Source organism: Talpa europaea, assembly GCF_964194135.1.
Source record: "Talpa europaea genome assembly, chromosome: 10".
NCBI classification, from domain to species: Eukaryota; Metazoa; Chordata; class Mammalia; order Eulipotyphla; family Talpidae; genus Talpa; species Talpa europaea.
In genome coordinates this window covers 35,047,976-35,067,593 of record NC_140077.1, presented here as the reverse complement: position 1 = coordinate 35,067,593, position 19,618 = coordinate 35,047,976, and positions in this window count along the sequence as shown.

Sequence of the window (19,618 nt, the reverse complement as noted above, 5' to 3'; positions counted from 1 at the left end):
TTCAGACTTTTATAACAAAGTAAAAAAAAAACAAAACAAAACTTGAGAACTGCATAAAATATACAGACTCATTCAGTGGAGTTATAGCAGACCTTGAACCTACCTGGCGGCCCTGTGTGAAGCAATCACAAACAAGTGATTAGAATGCAGTAACGATTTCTCACAAAATAGGGAAAAAATATATTCTGGGTTGTTTTTTATTTTTCGGTTATATATGTCTAATAGTTAACTAGACTACAGAAGACCACACAATCAACCTCAAGGACTGCACAAACGAGGGGACTCTGTTTAATTCTCTCAATAGACTCATGAAAACTTGATAAGAAAAGAGTTATTTAGGACCCAAAGTCACAAATTCATGAATTTCAAAGCTGGAAACGACACCTAAGTCAACTACTTCCTATCCTAGGCATTTTCAGAACATCTTTCAAATTCGGGTGAAGGAATTCTTCATTTGATACTGTGCCTGCAAATTTTATTAAGAAAAATATGTCAAAATTTGCTCAGTTTACAAGTAAAACATCTTGGAATTCCAAGTTACCCAAATTATGTGCAAAAAATTCGCAGTGCTAGAGTAAATATCTAGCCCCAACTTTTCCCTTGAAGTAGTTGCAGGAATGGGGTTATAATAGATAATATATAAATTCTCATTCTTTAGTCTATACCAAAGTATGCAGTTAAATTCATTTGATATTTTCTAATAATTTACTACAATATAATATTTCTCTTATAGTAGCATTTGATATTCATCATTGTTTATTGCACTTTGACTACAGAGGATTCTTTTCTACTTAAAACCAAATACTCATACTTCATTAAAAATAATAATAAATATGCAATTTGCAGCAACATGGATGGCGCTGGAAGGGATCATGCTCAGCGAAATAAGCCAAAAAGAAAAAGAAAAATACTCATAGCAGGAATCTAGAAAACTTAAATAAGGGACCAGGAAAATGAATAACTATAAGAAAGTGAAAATCAAAATCAACAAAAAACTATGAACCAGAGACACTTTTAGGGGGGCGGGGGCGGGAGGGGAGGGATTGGGGTCAGAATAGGGGGGCTGCAATTGTATGGGGAATATAACAATAAAATTTATTATCTAATAAAAAAATAATAATAATAAATAAATACAAAATTAAAAGATACTATTAACAGAGAACGTAAAGCAGTTTATGTTATATAAACTGCCAGCAACCAGAGAATGATGTTATTATAGCATGAATAGTCACATGCAGTTCATTAAAATATTAGAAATGATCATGATAACTTTGGAATAAAACAAATAATTGCATCTTCACATTTTTACCTAAAATACAAAGTATCCAAATTATTAACTGACAACAGACTGTCTTTTCTTAAAATCATATTATCCTCCAAGAATAGGTGTGGATGGAGCCTTAGAAACCATTTATTAGCTAGGATTTTCTTCTTCCACTTCTAAGTAATTGGTAGGAAATTTCCTTGTATTAAACCTTTCCTAAAAGTCCACTACATAAATTGCTTTGAATTGCTTTGGTTGAGGCACATTTCCAGTAGCTTCCTCATTCTCCACATTCACTAATATCTCAGTTTATCCTAAACTAAACCTAATCCTCAGAGTTAAGTGTTAAATCCAATCTAGTTCTTTTATTTTACAGGTGAGGAAACCTTGTCCAATGCTATCAAAGATGAGGAATAGGTGTCACAGCTACAGAGAGAAAGCTATTGTGCAGTAAAGGATTAACTTTGCTCAAATACAGATGTGATCTTTGTCTTTAGCTCCTAAGAGGTAACCCCCAAACCATTGGCATGTCCACTGCCCAGTCAGCCCTGAGGATTTCAGACTCATAGATTATCATTGTAAACAATGTACTTTATGAGGTGCAGGGGTGTTTGGACACTTCCAGCTCAGTCTTTAAAAGGTGCTAATGGCTAGAGTCAGCAGCATAGCTATCACCCATTTGTACATGACCAAGCCCCAACAAATATGCTGGATATCATGGCTGTGGTGAGACTCCCTTGTTGGCAAAATTTCATGTATATTTTCTCATGTGCTATGGTACCAGATAGCAACTGTTCAACAAAAACTACAAAGCCTGCTTCCCAGAGACCTCCTGGTTCATGCTATAGTCCATTCCTCCTTCGGCTTAAGTATACGTGGCTCCTGAATTGCTGCCTATCTCGTTAGTCCAATGTTGGACATTATATGTTTGATGGCCTTGTACCACTCATGGCAGAGGATTTCTCCATTAGTGGGGGAGTAGGGGGTCATCATATCACCATAGTACAGATGAAGCAAATTCTTCTTTCATGACATGCATGCAAAACAAGACTTTTTAGCCACTTAGTGCTTTAATCATAAACATTTTTCCATCTACTGAAACCAAGTTGATATTTCAACTGTATGACTGTGGAATGTTTGTGAGAGCTCTGGGTTAAAAGAATAAGTGAGGAGAAACTCTTCTGAGATCAGACCAAGGTTAAAGATGTATATTACAACCATACCTTCAGTTTTCTTTCTTTTTCTTTCTTTTTTTTTTTTTTGATCAGAAATTTGCAGACTTCCTTGGCAACCCTGATAGCGACGGGCTCAGAAAATAGATTAATTTTAGTCAATGTCAATGTTTTATGGAGCTAAGTCTGGAATAGTTCCTTGTAGGTCATTTAGCTTATTTCAATTTCATGGCCATAGCTTGTACCCAGGAATGCAGCCTTGTAGCAACAACATTGTTTAGAAGGAGGACACTGAGTAGACAAGCCTGACTGCATTGTGCAGCCTCAAGGCAGGCAGAGAGGGCTGAGATCTGTTAAACTTTATTGGACACTAATTTCTGGGATTTCATTATAGCTTATAGCGAATCCAATGGTGCTGTTTTGGGAAGTACTTACACAGTCTCTTTCTAAATGATGAGGGCAGTTAGTGAAAGTTGTGCAGATGCCTTTTAAGGCTGGAGAGAAAAGACAGTTCAGAGGGCTATTATGAGAATTACAGGGTGCTGAAAATATAGTGGGGCTTTGCATTCGGGCCACTCAGGAATCGTATTTACATTTCTCTCTTAGTAGCTATGCATCCTTGGGCAAGTTGCTTTATTCTCTTAATTTCATCACCTGAAAATTGAGAACAATTATCTTGGAAACAAATTTAAAATATGTAATATTTTTATTAAACTTTGACTACCATTTCAAATCCTATGCACTTGCATAATATAAATGTAAATTTTCTAAAAATAAAATTTAAATTAAAAATTTCACACATCTTCCAGATTAACTCTTAGACGGAAGATTATAGAAAATAGAGACTCATATGTGGCATTAAAAAGAAAATTTAGGTAATTTGCCTTGTACAAAAATTGTAACGCCAAATAACCATGCAGCTATGTGCTGTAACTACAAAACTGAGTATTTGGCTCTTTAAAAATTTGCCAACACCACTTTTTAATTTTGTTTGGAATAATTTTCATATTCAGATATTCCTAAGAAGTCATTTATAGGTTTCTACCAAATATGTGAATAAAGTTCTAGTTTGATAATTATGTCTGAAACTGTGGAAACCTGCAGAATGAGTTTTAGAGCACAGGACCACGGACAGTGGGAAGGATATTGATACATTTTTTTTCAAAGTACAACTTAGCTGGTGAAACAAAAAATGTTTAGAATAAAGCAACATTACCTTCAGAGAAAGGAAATTTTATGCCAAACATACACTATATTAATTTTCAACAGTCCCTTGAGAAGAGGAAGATACATTTTAATTTCCCTTTATTGCACTGGTTAGTAATGAGCAAAAAACGAAATTCCTATCATTTTCATATTGTTTTCCTCCAAATTTCTGACATAAGGTGAACATGCCTATTTTTTCTCTGTCCTCATTCAATATTGACATATAAATCTCACAGCTGATATAATTATTTTCTCCCAATTCCATAAAAAATATGCCTAGGAAAAATAAAATCTTTATTATGCAAATATATTCCAATAGGAAAGAGTAAACATAAAAGTCAGAGAAATTAATCTTTCTCTTTGCTTTATACATAATCTCATTGTGGTCTATTATGCACAGAGATAATGCACAGAACAACCACATTTGCTGCTGGTTTAGGCACATTATAGACTGAGTAAACACAGAGGTACAAATAGTTTCATTTTTCCATCTTAAAGTGTAGCTATGACCCTTAAAATCCAAAAGCTTTACTACAGGTTGCTTTCTTTAAATTTTCACACTGTAAGAAAGCCAAGTTTGTCTGTGTTTTATTAATTTGCATAAAAACATTAAAAATGTTTTGAAAATCACTCAATGTTTTAGGAATACTGCTGAAACTTTTTTATAAATCTGTATGCTTATTTTCTTATGTCTAGATATCCCAATATAAGCACTATTTTATCAAATATTTGCATGCATTAGTGCATGTAAAATATGTTTATTTAAGTGGCAAAAATAGCATTTATAAATGAAAAAACTTTAACTATCACAATATTTTATGTCAGTGTAAAAGCACCCCCCCACTTCACCAGTATGTCAAGTCTCTCTCCTAAGAGGCAGCTGCACCAAAAAGCTTCTTATATAGTCTATTAAAATGTGTGCAAGTGTTTGTTTGTCTCTATATCTATGCATTTTTAATCTGCAAATATTAGAAATACTCTGCTCGTGGAAGTTCCTTTACTTAATATTTGACAGATCTCACAAGTCTGCCAAAGAGGGTACACGAGTTAACATACGCAGTACAGGCCCCTATTCTATTCACCACTGTTTATTTTGAAATGTCTATTTGTAAATTTCCTACATAAAATATTTTAAAAGTCATATTAATATTCCATTCGGTTCCTATGGAAAACTGTGTGGAGATTCCTCAGTCTACTAAAGATAGAGCTCCCATAAGATCCAGCAATTGCACAACTAGGTATTTACCCAAAGGACACAGAAACATCAATTCCAAAGAGCACGTGCACCCCAATGTTTGTAGTAGCACTATTTACAATAGCTAAGCTTTGGAAACAACCCAAATGCTCAAAAATAGATGACTGGATCAAGAAGATGTGGTACATATACACCATGGAATATTACTCAGCATTCAAAAAAGATAAACACATGCAATTTGCAGCAACATGGATGGAGCTGGAAGGGATCATGCTCAGCGAAATAAGCCAGAAAGAAAAAGAAAAATACCGGATGGTCTCACTCATAGCAGGAATCTAGAAAACTTAAATAAGGGACCAGGAAAAGAATAACCATAAGAAAGAAAAAATCAAAATCAACAAACAACTATGAACCAGAGACACCCTGGGGGGGGGGGTGGCGGGCTGGGAAAGGAGGGATTGTGGTCAAAGTAAAGGGGTTGCAATTGTATGGGGAATATAAACATAAAATTCAAAAAAAAAAATTAAAGAAAACAAAACAAAAAAATAAAGACAAACATTTTAAAAAAGTCATATTAATGTGACAATGATTCAGAATCATCCTATAAATTTATAAACCAGCTATATTTGTATACATTCATCTGTCATTGATGATACTTTCAATGTCAGATGTTCTTTATATGTTAAAATGACTAAATATTTGCCTATCAAATATATACATTCTTCAAGGAATGAACATTTCTTTGTCCCTCTATACATGTTATAGCTTTTTCCTAGAATGTTCTTCATCTCACCTACATGTAAGCACATTGATGGCAAAGGTCATGTCAAGCATGTTATATATTCTCATAAGTATGTGCTGTATTAACAAAATAGTTATTTCTTATCTTCCTTAAAGACTGACATCCAGTGATTTTGTCAAAGTGATGCTTTGCTCATTGCTCTCCACAGGCTGACACTCAGCTAGTAGTTATCTGGTAAAATCCATTGGGCATGATCTTCCCCGGTTCTACTGTCATATTCCAAACATTTGTCCAATACAACTTTCCCTTTAGAATCACACGCAGGTTTATCTTGGCTGTATACTATTTCACATCTCCTATTTCGTCAGACATGGGTCGACTGTGTCTTCGTCATGTCTTCTGCCACTGGCTGACCAATGCATTGACAACACTATGCTTCTAGTATCCAGAAATACAACAACTCTCCTTTAAATCTATGTCTTTTGCCACCTACTATACACATTCTACCTTCTCAAAGTAACACAATCTGCTATTTGTCTCAACTTCTTCATTTCCTGGTATCTTCTGCTTCTTCCATAGCATAACTCTTACCTTCAGAATGTTACTGACATGGATTAAACTATGGTCACCAATGAAACACTAATTGGTCATGTTTCAGTTTTTATGTACATGAGCATATTGGTGCAACTGATACTGATGAGGTGGTTCAATTATTTATGATCACGGCTTCAGTGATCCCACCTACTCCCCCTTCTAGCAAACCCTCTCATTTCTCCTGGAAGAGATCTCCCTCCTCCTATTCCTTATGTTTTGGAGTTTCCACCTCAGGCTTGCCCGATTTCCAGTGCTCTTTTCCTACACATACCTTCCCTTGGTGATTCTTTCCACCTGCATGATTGGGTTATCACTCTTACATTCATGATTGTAAATCTTACAACCTGCTCAAATATTCCCCTGAATATTGAAAGTGTTCACCGAACCACAAATTCAGAGCCTATCCAAACTGAAAAGTTCAACCCTCCACTGGATCCTCTTCACTTAGTCTTCATTCCCATTGTTAGCACCACCACCATCCAGCCAGCCTTAATTCTTCAATGTTAGTAACTTCCCCCATTTAGCTGATTAAATTACATCTTCAATTTTCAAATTAGCCCTTCTCTCGTTGTTCTTAGAACTTGCTTTAACCTTTATAACTGTACTTTTGTGAGTGTGCTCCAATAGGCTTCACCCCCGCCTTCCTATACAATAGCAGCTAGGGTGGCATTCGTTTCTAAAACAAAATGTGATGACATCACCTTCTCTTTTAACAGTTTTCAAGTTTTGCTTTCTTATAGGTTAAATTTTAAAATCTATAAAGTGACCTATTTCCTCACCATAATCCAGGTTTTCCACATCTCTAGTCTCATTCCCCACTCCCTCTTTTATGCACAATAGAGCAGACAAACTAAAATGTTTGATAAGTGAACAGAAGAGTGACTGGATATCATTATTATTATATTACTTTAGATTTCTGATTTATATAATAACATCTCTTCCGTTCTCTAAGCACCTTTGTGACTAACATTGGGCCTTTTACCACAATGTCTAATCAATGACAGAGCAATAGACATTTAAATGTTTGCTTAAAGACTGATGAATGAATGTTGAGAAAATTAAATGTTAGAAGAAGAACTGACAAATAAGGAAATTCAAAGCCAAAAACAAGGCTTAAAGCAGTAAATTATACATTTAGGTAATGCCTAGTGCTGCTTTATTTTCACTATAAATTTCTTTACAATTTTCTTTTTCTTAGTTAATGAGCTCAAGGAGTAAAGGCATTATTCCTGTAGTGGGTTAGTTATTTAGCACATGTAAACCAGGAAAATAGAATTCAGCAGCCTATTAAAATGTATTGAAGTTGTGTGTACGTTTCTTAAACAAATAATTAGAATGTAAGGTAAATCTGACACCATGCTGTTTTATTTTTTGCAAAGTTTTAAATTTATCAGCATTTTAAGCCAAAACCCTTTATTGCAGTTAAGATTTAGTTTCAAGCAAAGATATTTACATATTTCTAAACCATTAAAGAAAATTAGTTTCTATTTCAAGTAGTTAGTTTAGGAAAAGGTAAGGCAAATAGAACAACCCAAGAGATTCATTTAGGAGACTTTTAGGTCATGAAAGAAATATAGAGCAAAGAACTTAGTACAAAAGAGGAGACCCATGGTGCCAAATGCAAGCAGATGCAACAAAGTCTGCTAGTAGCGAGACACTAGATAGAGATGAAAACATGCATTAAAAAATTCAGGTTGGGATCTGGAGAGAATGTCCCCACTGTCCCTTTGAAGATAGGCCCAGTTGTAGGATGGTGCTTTCTGAAAGAGATATGGCAAAGGAGACCCTGACATGATTTTTCACAGTTAATAGGTTCTGATGTTAAGTACAGATTTATTCATATCTAGCATTTGAAGCAAGATTGGTTAATAAATTGAAGGAGCATAGTCCATATAAACATGGTTAAAATTAATGTAGTCTCTTACTGAAATGAGCTTTTTGCACAAATATTTAAAATTTATCATTCTCTATAAATGAATGAAGATGATTCATTGTAAGAATAAATGTTTATAAGTCATTAAGGACATGTATAGCTATGACTATATATTTTCCAATAGCTAATAAAGGAAAATCCTTGCTTATAGAATCTTATGGCAAATTAAGTTATTGAATACTTTGCTGCAGTTGGAAAATTCCAAGACTTTAACTGTCCCAAAGAGGACTATTTCCTCTAACTAAGCTAATTAAGTCTTAATAAATTAAAAAAGGAAAGAAAGGAGGTAGGGAGGGAGGGAGGGAGGAAGGGAGGGAGAAATCTTAGTCAAGACATAGCAAGATAGTAGTTAGATAAACAATGTTGTGTCAAATCCGACAGATGGTTCATAAAACTATCTAGTTTAAAAACATCTTACAGGTCTGTAAAGATAGTAACCATTTCTATCTCACTCAGCATTTAACCTTAACTCCTAGCATAATACCTGGAAAACAACAAGTGTTCAATAGGCATTTGTTGGTGAAATAAAGGAATAGATAAGTAAATACACTCTCAGAATGAAAATGAAAAGATGCATCACATCAAGACAGTAATTGTCAGATGGAGAAATAGAAAAAGTCAGTACTGAAAGCCTGGCTCACTGCTGAGGCTAGAGAGAGAGGCTGAATCCTGGAGCTTCCCTTTCTAATCAGGGACAGTGTACATCTCTGGGCTGGTCCTTCCCATTTTAAGGATCAATAGGAGAAAAAAATATGAAAATAGTTCTAACCAATGAAGAATTAGTGAATAAAATAATAGAATATAAATAAAATAGCCCTATTTTTAATTTTTTTCACATTTTAGGTTTTGAATTTGTGCTTTCTAGTGTCTTTAAAAACGATCCTTGTTAGACAATGATTCTTTGCAAGTCTGTGTACTCTGCAGTGTATTTAACTGATGACCCTACGCTCAATTTATAAAGCTTGTAGGTGTTTCAAGCAGTCCTAATGTTTTCAGTAATATATTTAAATAGATGATGCTGTGAATGTAAATAATAAAGATGATCCCAATAATCCTTCCTTTTTGTAATTGAGAAAGAAAGTGTATCATATCTAGATGCTTTTAGAATAAAATTTGTTTGCCATTACAAAGAATAACTGGTGGGGGATTGAACTCATGCCATAGTGGTTGGCAATAGCTTGATAGCACTGAGACTTAATTCCTGCACCACCAGAGAAGGCCCCAAATTCCAATATTGTAGGCATCAACTCAGCCTTTGTGTGACTATGAGCTAGAAGCATTGGGAGTCAATTCTTGATCAAAGAACAGAAGCTGGATAAACATTCTAGCCTTCAGTCCTTCTGGAAGACATTCTGAATTCTTCTCAGGATGTTCTAGTGGAATGGAGCACCTGATGCCCACAGTAGTACCTTTAGACTGACTTTTCCACCACTTCTGTCTCATTATGTCCTCACTCTGACTCCTTGTTTCACTTCCCAAATAAAGAACAAGATGGGAAGTCTTTTTCTCAGATAGAACTCAAACTAAAATACATAATAAAAAAAATTATATAGCTATGGTTACAACACCTGGAGATAACAGACTTTAATATTGTGGTTTGTATCCTTCCAATTTGAATTCTTTTTAAACCTATCTGAAAAATAAAATACTGTATTTGAAGACAATTCAAACATTACCAATTTATTGCACAGCAAATGATGACTTTTCCTTACCTATGTCTACCAACCCTATATTTGCCTCCATATCAGTAAATTTTACTGAAGTTTGATAGAACTATTGTGTGTCTGTGTGTGCATTTTATCTTTCTTGGCTAATATTAAGAGCATTTACAGCTACGTGTTTTTCTGTATATATCTGACTACTTTTCATAAGTTGCCCTAGAACAATGACCAAGAACAATCATCTCAGACATTGTGGGAATCAGCTGATCTTAGCTGAGATTTGTTGGCAGTTTTGCTTGTCATACATTTGCAGATGGTTTGGGCTATTGGTTTCAGAGTTTTCAGAGGCTAGGCTAGTACTACTACATGTGGTCTCATCTTTCTTCACAGAATGCCAGTGAGAAGGCTTGTTCTATTAGAATGTGGCATCCCCATGAATAGGCAACTGGTAACAAAATTATCTTACATAGAAGGAAATGCTGAATGTTCACAATGATATTAATATCTATTGTAACCATCTTTCTCTCTCTTCAGTGTCATATTTTATTATGTGTTTTCTCTACTAATAGAGAATAATTTATAAGTATATATGTCTCTTTCCATAATCTCACAGAGTTTAAATTCATGACAAATTTTAGAAATATTTAAAAAATATATTAATTTTTAAATGCAAACCAAAAAACTAGGAAATGTTTCTAAAGTCTATTATCTCAAAAACTATAGCATTGCATTGCTCTTCTTTGAAATATTTGAAATTTTTCAGACCGAGTTTTCTTTTCTTTTCTTTTTTTTTTTTTAAGATTTATTTATTTATTTACACAAGCACTGGGTACAGTCAGAAGCGCGGGAGGGCGAAAGAATTTCCAGAGCCAGAGCGGGGAGCGGAGCAGGCAGAAGGACGGAAGCACACTGCTTATGGGAGCAGCAGGCGGCAGGAGAGGTCTGCGCGCCATGTGGGACCCTCCTCCGGTGGCCAGGGGAGCAGCCAGGGATCGAACTGGTGCTGCAGAGGCTATGGGCAGCTTCACAACCCAGCGCTCAATGGCTGCGCCACCGGGGAGGCCCCAGACAGAGTTTTCTTAAACGTTGTTATCCTCAGGTACCTAAACATAACCTTTTGGTATCATCAAAGACTTCATACTTCCCTCTGAAGATGAAGTCTTCAAGTCTTCCTTTTGTGCTGTCTTATGGTTGTTTACACTCCTGCAAAAGCTAGATCATGATTCAAGTCATACTGCATCCCTGCGCCAATGATAAGGCAGTTTTTAGTGTAGGTCCCAGTAACTCAATCAACTGTGTAAAAAGTTTATTGCTTCTCACTTCTCCTTCTAACAAATACATATAAAAGTAGCTATAGCTGTTATAACCCAGAGAAGGTATTCAGTGATTTTCAGTTGAGTGGACAACACTTTTATACTCACTACCATGGCATGCTTATGCTGTATTTTCTATTCCCTGAATGTAGCTAAAAATATTAAAGCATCTCAAAATCAAAAAGGGTAAAAAATGGATTCTTTTATTATGTAATTCTGATAGTAACTACTGAGCATTCAGCCAACTTCAGAAATTAAAGGTTCAATTTCCACAAGACTGCCCTTACTTCAGACACAATCCACAAGTGTGGGATTCCCAGGTTACTCACACTTTTGACTAACTGCTACAAATATGGGGGCTCCTATATCTTTTGGTTCATTGATTTGCTAGAATGACTGACAGAATTCATTAGACCACTATAGTTAAATCACAGTTTTACTGAAGCATAAAAGGAGACAGATGAGTACCAACTAATAAAAGAGATACAAGGCATGGTCTGGATAATCACAAATGAAAAGTTACTGTACTCGCTCCCTGTGGAGTCAACGAGTGTCATCCCTTGGGTGTGCCATCCACCAGCCATTTCACCCAAGCCTAGCTGTCTAGAGTTTTTATTGGTTGTGTTGGCATGATAAATTGCATCACTGGCCAAGAGATTGAACTCAATCTCTGGTTCTCAGCCTTCTGGAGGTTGGTCAGATATCAGATGGCTCAATTTCCCAACCCTCTAATCACCTTTTGGGAGATTTTAGAAGAGTTAGGCCCCGTCCTGAGTCATCTACTTAACATAAATTCAGGTGTGGTCAGCAGGGGCCCACCATGAATGACCATGACATTCCTGTCACTTAGAATATTCCAAGGGTTTAAAAACTGTGTGTGCAAAAGTTAGCCAAAAATAAAGGGAAGCAGTATGAATGAAATGGTGATAGTCTCTGTAAAGCTATAGAAGCAAATATACATTTTTTTTTAAGAATTCTCACACCAGGGAAACATAATGTACAGATTTACAAGTGGAAATATGTAATGATGAAACAAGACCAAACTTTAAACCATCAGAGTAATGGGATTCGAAATTCAGGCTCATCCTAACTAATCTGTCATTTTTTTTTTGTCATTATGAATGTTCACTTAAAACTGCTAACCAAATCAATTTTTCTCATCTCTAAAATGGGAATGAATGCTTTTTACAAAAAATACAATTAATGGATAAAAATGAAATTCAATTTAAGGTAAAAGCTTTCATCCAATTAAACTCATTAGAATGAAGTATGCTTGTGAGGTACACAATTTTTACTCCCCTACTTATGAAGTCAGGTCCCTAGTCACAATCAGGTGAATTTTCTTACTCCCCAACTCCACATCCACTGGCCATGAAGTTATGTAGTTATGTTTAGGTGAAATTCACTCTTAATCAGTGATACACTCTATATAAACTAATGATTATAGGACCAGTGGCACATATGATTAATACTAATTTTTAGAAGCATTTGTTTACTAAATTTTGTTTCTTTCTATGATTTGTCCAGGAACTTTGTCATTCTGTCTTTGAAATTCTTCAAGAGTAACAAGTGGCATAAAATACTTTCCATCATGTTGGTGGGAATAGAGATGTATCTGTTGTGAAATTCCATACACTTTCGATGGCTCTCACAACCTCTAACTACACTGTCATACAGTATCACAAATTCCTGCAGGCTATTACCTAGAAGATTTTGTTTGTTTTGTTTTCTCTCAAGTTACCATTGTTAAGTGATCTAAGGTAGGGTATTATGTTCTTCCATAGGTCTAGATTTCTCGAAGCTAGGAAATTAAATTCCCTTATCTTCCTTACATGAAATGAAAGAATGCAGTTCCTGTACTATATGCCATGCTACAGGGTTTTTACTAGGTCTTGAGACATGCTTATTTTCCCATTAGGCCGGACTGCATCTGTTGCATTCCAGTCTTCTAATTGGTCTCATCAAAATATCAGCAACTGTAATCTGGTAACCAACTTGTTATAGGAAGTCTTCTTCCAGAGATAGGATGAGAAAAATAGTTAAGAACTTGCAGGAAATTGTATTTCTTACAAATGTAAGAGGATTTATTTTTTTGTGGAAGAAACTTATGTGAAGAAAGAGTATGAAACTGGGATTACAATGTGAAGAGCTCCCAGATGTTGATTACTAACTATGCTCCAGGTATTTTTAAATATCTTAGATGTCTTGGGTGCTTTCATTTTATTTAATATTCACATAGTTCCATAAGATTGGTGTTTTATTCAGGCCAAGAGGATGTAAGTGAAGTGCTGAATGTGGTAATACTAGGAAGTGCCAGAATTAGTTTGTATATTATTCTTTCCACTCTTCTTAAAGACTACAATATTCACTACCTATTTTGGAAAGGAAATTTTATAGAAAATCATATAAGAATTAGGTCTTATGCATGGCTTCAAACAACAGAATGCAAATGAAGTCCCAGACTTTATAGGTACAATTAAAAGTCAAAAATTGCTTAGTAGTCAAAATTGCCCTAATTTTGAATGGCTTGCCTATAAATTGGTGAATGCCACACTATATTGCTGCAGTTCAAGAAAATGGGAAATAAGCACCTTGTTGGGTATAGCGAAGGAGAATAAAAAGATCCCCAAGAATCCTATAATTCTGGGGAAAAACTCAATGTCCAGACATCATATATTATATTATTATAATAAATATATTATTATATATTTCAGTTTAACAGTTCTCTGATAAGATCGTTTCCTATTTACATAATTATCATCAATTTTTTAAATTTATTTATTTGTTTATTTATTTTAAAGATTTATTGATTTATTTATACAAGCACTGGGTACAGTCAGAAGTGTGGGAGGGTGAGAGAATTCACCAGAGCCAGAGCGGGGAACAAAGCAGGCAGAAGGACCAAAGTACACTGCTGAGGGGAGCAACAGGTGGCAGGAGGGGTCTGTGCGCCATGTGGGACCCTCCTCCGGTGGCCGGGGAGCAGCCGGTGATCGAACCGGCACTGCAGAGGCTGCGGGCAGCTTCGCAACCCAGTGCTCAACCGCTGCGCCACCAGGAAGGCCCTATCATCAATTTTTTAATAATTAAATTATTTATGGAATTCTTTTCAATTTTCTATTTCTTTGTAAATGCATTCTACAGGGTAATAACTTGATCAGCTTAGCACCCAGAAGAGGGATTTGAGAAGTAATGTCTTCTCCAATACTCCTGGCAGAATGATGTTATGAGGAATTCATTCCTAGTTTCCTTAATGGTTCAGTATAAACCAGATCCTTCTAAAGTCCTTCGTGACTCATAGCCATATCAAGTTATGAATATTCACATGAATCTGTTTAGTTTTTCATTTTTCTTATGGGTTCCTGGGAGCAAATGAAAGACCCAATTGCTGAGATTTTTTTTAATTCTCTAGAGTAATTGTCTCTAGTAACATTTTTGAGAGTATTTTACAATACATACACAAATATAGAAACTTCCAGAATCCTAGAATAAAGAAAATGACACCAAAAGAAAAAGATAAATAATAAAAAGGTGATTTACTTTGATTCAGAAGAGAGATGACAAATATATAAAGACGTTTTTGTCATTTAAGTATTTGACATGGAATTTTATCTACTAGACCTAGCAAAACAAAAAATCAGACTCAACCACTTTCAAAAGATGAAATTCAACTGACTTTACATCTCAGTTATATTTAAACAATGTCTATGATCAGAGGCAACAACACATCAAGTGATCCCTTGCCAGGTCCTTTTAAGCCATACCAACACACTGACATACTGTGCAGTAAAGGCTTTATTAAAGCAAGTTCTGAACATTCAGAGAGCTTCCCTCCTTCTTTCTTGACCTATTTCTCATACATCCATCTTTGGATCTAGTCCTTGACGTCATTTTTCACTTTCAGCACCCACCTGCCCTGTACCCACGAGAGCCATTTGAGTCAGCCTAAATACAGTCCTTCTCTCTCCACCAGGATCTAAACACAACATTAGAAAATATGTCTCAAGTTTCAATATTGTACAATACTTATAATTTGTGAAAAGAATTAGCTATGTGAAAATATTCAGAAAAACAAGATCACTATATGTTAGGGTAAGAAAGCCCAATTAAGCAATATTCCTTAAAAAAAAAAATAAAACCACCAGAAAACATTAGTTTGCAACTTTAAAGAGATTCAGGGTATATTATCTACACAAGTGAACAAGTCAAGTTCAGATGTGCTCATTTTGAAAATAAAAGCATATCTTCTATATAATAAAATGTAACTGAGTCCACCTCAAACATGTTATTTCTAAAAGTTCAGAATATGATTTAGGCATTACCCTAAAAGAAAAAAAATAAGATATTATTTCAGTTGTCACTCCCCAAAAAAGATATCATATTCTGAACACTATTAAATTTGAACTCCTTCCAAACAGATCACAATGGGGTGAGTAGTTCCTATACTTTGTTCTTCAATAGATCAGCATTTCCCTATAAAGTTTATATTAGAAAATTCATGAGTATGGAAGGCCAGTAAACAATTTAGTACTTCAGTTTTTCCAAGATTGGAGATGCTAGAAACATAACCAGACATTTTGGGCTAGAACATGGTTGGCTGTACTTTTATTCTTGGTGGCAGGGGGTGGGGTGTGTCAGTGAGTGATCTTTCCCCTTGCTTCTGAAGAACAACTGCTCTGAGAAGAAAACTATACCATTATCTATAGCAGAGACCATACCACACATTTCAGGCTGATCTGGCATACTAGCACTTTTGGATGGACTTTCCACATTACTCTAATGTCAGGTGCAGGCCATATAATTTGTTATCCAAACTGGGATAATTTTGAGAGTAAACAAAGAAACATGAAAAAAATAGGACTCACTTGGACTTCTAAGTGCACAAGGTTAGATGGTTGAGTATTGGTAAATGACTGAAGGGTTTGCCCTCTGGACTGGATGCAATTAAATTCTCTCAGCCTGTGAGCATCAATCCTATGAAGTTAGCAGACTTAGTTTCAGTGATGGTTCTGTGTTGGTGGCTCATTTTAGCATTAGCAACTTGAGCTTGGAGATCATAAGTTAAAAAATAGAAGAAAACAGTTTACTCTAGTAGAATAACTGAAGAAAATTAGATTTTCCTCATAGTACAGTTATAAAAAAAGTTAGAGGAAAACTCCTGGGCAGACTTCATTCTCATATTCAAAATGTAAATGGACCTTCCATGGGAAACAGACAGAGAATCAGCAAAGAAATTAGAGAAAAGCAATAGTCCATAGAGTCCTCCTCAAATATCTGTTATGTTGTTAGCTAGACTATTGAAGAGAGAAAGAACTCAAGAATAATATCTGTGTGTGTGTGTGAACATGTGTGAGTGTTTTGGGGGGGGTGGGTACAAACTACCACAAGGAAAGACAGAAGAGAATAAGGTGACTGCAGAACTCAGGAAGCAATTTCATCAGTTTATCAGACCCAATTAAGAGACACAGGAGCTGGGTTTTAAGGAGAAGTAACTATTGGCAGAGGTTTATGACATTCCCTGTTAAGTACAATGGACTTTTGAGCAGGTTTGAATTTGATATACATTTTAAAAAAAACAGAGCTACAGGGAGGTTCTAAAGGTCACTATGACAATTACTATCACTTCAAAATGGTATATCTGCCAAAGAGGTACTTCCTAATTTCCCAGGGCTCCAGGACACATGTGTTCCCATAATTAACAAGTATCTAGGAATTCACCTGTAGGTTTTCATTAACATTAAATGGTTGGCTGCTCACATTCCATTAAATGGGTTGACCAATGATGTTAGCAATTACTCTCATAGTATACTATGTTACCAAAATTGTCTCAAGACACACCAGAAACAGTAAAAGTATTTGAGATATGTTTTAATCAAGTAAAGGTTCATCTTCTAAAGCAGAGAACTTATTTTTTTCCAAGATGTTCTTGATAAAGAAGTGTTCCTAACTTTGAGGAATTAAACTACCATCACTTGCTGTGTGGTATCAGCTGTGATGCCCATCATACCGCCTCATCCCCATTAGAATATTCCATCCTCTTCCCTAAGGTATTGTTTGAAGGATGGTCTCAGGACCTAAACCCAGGCAGAATCCTTTCCAGAACTTTTCTTCCAGAACTACTGATTAATACATTTATCTTTCATCAGGACTTTATGGGACTCTAAGCATCCAATTTTAAGTCAGTCATTAGACAACCAACAAACTCATAGAGAAAGCATCTTTGCAATTGCAAAATGTGAGCTCAGTATGAAAGAGATAAAAGATGGATATAAAAAAGAAAATAATCCTGTGTTCTTCCCTTTAAGAATCCAGATTTTTCATTTTTTCTTTAATTCTCTTAGCTATCTGTAAGGGCAGGAATGGACACAGGGCAGGTTTTCTAGAAGGGTAAAGGAGGAGTCAGAGTCCTCAGTGGCTTTTGCAGGTTTTTTATTTAGATTATCAAGTACATGGCAGGCAGGGGCACTGGGGGACTGGGAGGCCTGCCCCCAGTTTTCCTGTAAGTCTTCACTCTGGGCTCTCTGCTCTTCTCATGGCTCTGCTTCTCTCTCAGCTTCTGCTGGCGTCCCCTTGACACCGCCCTTAAAAGCACAGTCTTAGCCCAGGTGAATCCCATCTACCTATGCCCACACCCTACTCCAGGTGCCCGCCATCAGGTATGCATTCAAGACTGCAGGGATCCATCATCTATCCTGATGGCGGGAGGGCAGAAAAGCCTGACATTTTTCCTTACCCTACACTATCCCAATTGCTTCCTAAATTATATGATTCAATACATCCCTTTTGTTGGTAATTTGATTTAATGTGGATTTCAACCACTTGTAAACACAAAGGATTTAAGAATTTCCAGACTCTAGGACAATAACAGTAAAATCATAGAAGATAATCTAGATAATCAATAGGAATTTCTAGGTGGACACTTAAGAGAAGGAAGAGGAAGTGAACTCTCAGCTGCAGATCTCTAGATTCCGACCCTTTCTTCATGTGGACACTCAGAGCAGTCAGTGATACCAATAGAACTAACAGGAATCCAAAATTTCACCCACCAGTTTTACTCCTGCTGCTATTTCTGCCACATCCACCTTCATGGAATCAACTGCCACATTGAAATCCTGTCCTGCTGTATTCTTCAGTTGTTTGAGATGCAAAGGAAATATTAAGGGAGTAAATCTGATGGTCTAGTAATTTGATTTTCAGTCCCCATGGCTGACCTATTCATCCAATCTGCTCTCTCTGTGCCTAACAGGACTGACTTTGAGGCAGCTATATCTCTTGGTTTCCACCCCTGTGGTTGCTGATTGGTTTCAACTAATGGAAGGAAATAGGAGGCACCAGGTCATGAAGAAAAAGACCCATTCTCCACCCATACCTCCCCTCTCCCTCCGCTCCTGACACGCATACTCACTCTTTTTCCTTGTCTAAGCAGAAATTTTTCTGGCAATGATTATGCTACCCTATGACTACAACTAGAAATGAACATCCACCGATCCATAGTTCTAAGTTTCACTGAATCTAATAACTCCATTTCCTATTTGTGCCCTTCAGGTATAGAGTGGTAATGACTTTTTGCTGTGGCTATTCCCTAAGTACCATAGTATCACTTGCTGGTTTCCTTAACCATATCCATGTCTCATACTTCTGTAGTAGTTACCTCATCAAGTTGTTTTCAACACCACAGATAAATGTGCCCTTTTTTTTTTTTTTTGGTGGGATCTGATTTGTACACCTGGGATTATGCCTGTAATAAAAGATTGGAAAGGAAAAGTGATAAATGGCATATGGGTTAGAGGAGTCCCCAGGTGGAGTAAGACATCCTTTTGAGTCAGCAAATTAGAGAGACTTTCAAGGATAGGAGACAGTCAATAACGGCCTGGGTTAATTTCTTACCTTTCTAATGAGAAATGTGGTTTCCTTTTCTCTCAATTTTTCTCCTCAAAGATTTAGACTATTTGGAGAAACTAAATATTGCTCTGGAAAAATAAAAAAAAAATACAACAACCATGGGTTACAGTTTGTCTTTTTGATGAACTTGCAAATGTCAGTGTCACTATGTGTGTCTGATCTTAATGCTCCTGTTGAAATGTCACTGGCCCAGCCCCATTCACAGAGTGAGGTGACTGGAACTCAATCGGGAAATCTTCTGGGCTACAGCCACGGGCTCATAAACAGAAGCCAATCTGCCTCTGTTTCTCTCCCTTCACTCACTTTTGCTCAGTTTCCTCTATCTTTCCATCTCATAAGCAACACAGTTGGCCAATGAGAAGAGGCTGAATGGGACTTTTTAAAAAAAATATTTATTTATTTATGCATATAAGAGCTGGGGTACAGGCCAGAGATGTGGGGGGAGGGTGAGAGGATTCACCAGAGTGGGGAGCAGGACAGGCAGAATGACTGAAATACACTGCTGAGGGGAGCAGAAGGTGAGACAGGAGAGGTCTACTGTGCCATGTGGGTTGCTCCCTGGCCGGCCGGGAATCAAACTCGTGTTGCAGAGGCTGTGTATTGCTTCATAGTGTGGTGCTTAACCACTTGCACCAC